The sequence below is a fragment of the Ascidiella aspersa genome, chromosome 5 (assembly GCF_963924565.1).
Source record: "Ascidiella aspersa chromosome 5, kaAscAspe10.2, whole genome shotgun sequence".
Taxonomy (NCBI): Eukaryota; Metazoa; Chordata; class Ascidiacea; order Phlebobranchia; family Ascidiidae; genus Ascidiella; species Ascidiella aspersa.
In genome coordinates, this window is record NC_139451.1 from 9,628,905 (window position 1) to 9,631,404 (window position 2,500).

General features: G+C 59.8%; 2 non-coding genes and 1 pseudogene across 2 annotated transcripts in view; all 3 read left to right on the forward strand.

Annotated features, from left to right (window-relative positions):
- LOC146142855 (small subunit ribosomal RNA) overlaps positions 1-1,026 on the forward strand; it is a 1,811-nt gene extending 785 nt beyond the window's left edge. The window contains exon 1 of the ribosomal RNA XR_014500746.1: positions 1-1,026. This exon is cut by the window's left edge and continues 785 nt beyond it. This is a non-coding gene — a ribosomal RNA (small subunit ribosomal RNA).
- Positions 1,027-1,273: 247 nt separating this feature from the next.
- LOC146142856 (5.8S ribosomal RNA) lies at positions 1,274-1,427 on the forward strand. The gene has a single exon (XR_014500417.1). It is a non-coding gene; the product is annotated as a 5.8S ribosomal RNA (ribosomal RNA).
- A 248-nt stretch (positions 1,428-1,675) lies between these two features.
- LOC146142857 (large subunit ribosomal RNA) overlaps positions 1,676-2,500 on the forward strand; it is a 3,679-nt pseudogene continuing 2,854 nt past the window's right edge.

The window sequence follows — 2,500 nt, forward strand, 5'->3', positions numbered from 1 at the left end:
ATTCGCCTGAATAATGGTGCATGGAATAATGGAATAGGACCTCGGTTCTATTTTGTTGGTTTTCGGAGCGCGAGGTAATGATTAAGAGGGACAGACGGGGGCATTCGTACTGTGCCGTTAGAGGTGAAATTCTTGGATCGGCGCAAGACGAACGACTGCGAAAGCATTTGCCAAGAATGTTTTCTTTAATCAAGAGCGAAAGTCAGAGGTTCGAAGACGATCAGATACCGTCCTAGTTCTGACTATAAACGATGCCAACTAGCGATCGGGGGGCGTTAGTTTTACGACCTCTCCGGCAGCTTGCGGGAAACCAAAGTCTTTGGGTTCCGGGGGAAGTATGGTTGCAAAGCTGAAACTTAAAGGAATTGACGGAAGGGCACCACCAGGAGTGGAGCCTGCGGCTTAATTTGACTCAACACGGGAAATCTCACCCGGCCCGGACACAGTGAGGATTGACAGATTGAGAGCTCTTTCTTGATTCTGTGGGTGGTGGTGCATGGCCGTTCTTAGTTGGTGGAGCGATTTGTCTGGTTAATTCCGATAACGAACGAGACTCTGGCTTGCTAACTAGTTACGCGACCCAATCGGTCGGCGTCTAACTTCTTAGAGGGACTAGTGGCGTTTAGCCACACGAGATTGAGCAATAACAGGTCTGTGATGCCCTTAGATGTTCGGGGCCGCACGCGCGCTACACTGACCGGATCAGCATGTGCTCGCCTTGGCCGACAGGTCTGGGTAACCCGCTGAACCCCGGTCGTGCTAGGGATAGGGAATTGCAATTATTTCCCTTGAACGAGGAATTCCCAGTAAGCGCGAGTCATTAGCTCGCGTTGATTACGTCCCTGCCCTTTGTACACACCGCCCGTCGCTACTACCGATTGAATGGTTTAGTGAGGTCCTCCGATTGGACCTGGCGCGGCCGGCAACGGTCGAGCCGGCGTCCGAGAAGACGATCTAACTTGATCATTTAGAGGAAGTAAAAGTCGTAACAAGGTTTCCGTAGGTGAACCTGCGGAAGGATCATTAACGGTCTCGCAAACGCTTCGGCGAACGCGAAACTCGGACAAGCGAGAGAAAAAGTCTTTGCTACCCGGCGCCCGACCCGCGAGGAGCGGCGCGCCGGCCGGCGATTCGGTCACCCGGTAATGTTTGCGCGTCGAGTGCCGCGGTGCCGCGCGCTCCGGCTTCAAGCGTCGGCCTGGCCGACCGCTCGGCGCGGTCTATTTTGTCACCCTATAGTGCGAGGCACTGTGCGAGCGAAACAATCGTGGATGGCTCTTGGCGGTGGATCACTCGGCTCGTGAGTCGATGAAGGACGCAGCTAGCTGCGTGAATTAGTGTGAATTGCAGGACACATTGAGCATCGACGTTCTGAACGCAAATTGCGGCCTCGGGTCAATCCCGGGGCCGCGCCCGCCTCAGGGTCGCGTTGCAAACGTTCCGCGCGGGGATTTCTCCGCGCGGCTGCTGCGGCGTCGGACGCGCTAGCGCCCGTCCCGCTCAAGACAGCACGGCACGATGCGCGACGATCGCGACCAGAATCCCGCGCGGCGGCGGCGAGTCGACCTCGAAGAGGCCAACGGCTGGCGGCTCAAGGGCGGGAATCGAGGTGCGCGGCGGCGCGCGGCGCCGACGGCGAGCGCGGAACGGGAAGAATAGTCCCGGTCCTTACTTTCGGCCTGAGGTCGGACGAGGCTACCCGCTGAATTTAAGCATATTACTAAGCGGAGGAAAAGAAACTAACGAGGATTCCCTCAGTAACGGCGAGTGAAGCGGGATGTGCCCATCGCCGAATCCGCGCGCTTTTGGAGTGCGCGGAATTGTGGCGTACGGAATTCGTCACGGCGCGCTTCGCCGGTCGCCCGCGTCCTTCTGATCGAGGCCTTTTCCCAGAGCGGGTGTCAGGCCCATGGCGGCGACAGGCGGGCGCGCTACGGCGTCTTCCCAGAGTCGGGTTGTTTGGGAATGCAGCCCAAAGCGGGTGGTAAACTCCATCTAAGGCTAAATACGGTCACGAGACCGATAGCGAACAAGTACCGTGAGGGAAAGTTGAAAAGCACTTTGAAGAGAGAGTTAAAGAGTACGTGAAACCGTCGAGAGGCAAACGGGAGGGCCTGTCGGGTCGCCCGGTCGCTTTCAGCCGGCCCCCTGTCGGCGACGTTGTCGTGCGGACCCTCACGGGCCGCCGGCGGCGCCGCCCGATCGGGGACCAGCGCACTAGCGCCGGGCGAAGGCCGCGACCGTCTGGACGGCGGCGAGAAGGCCGCGCGCAAGGTAACCCGGCCTCGGTCGGGTACTATAGGCGCGCGTGTCCGTCGGCCCGCCGTTCGGGCGAGGAGAGATCGCCGCGTCTGCCCTTCGGGGCCGAGCGCCCGGTGCCGGCTGGGGCGTCGTGGGTCGGGGACTGTTCTCAGTGCCCAGCCTCTTCGTCTCGGTCGCGCTTCCGGTGTCGTTTCGCGAGGCGCACGGGGTCCGCGGCTGAAGTCAGCCACCTTCCCGA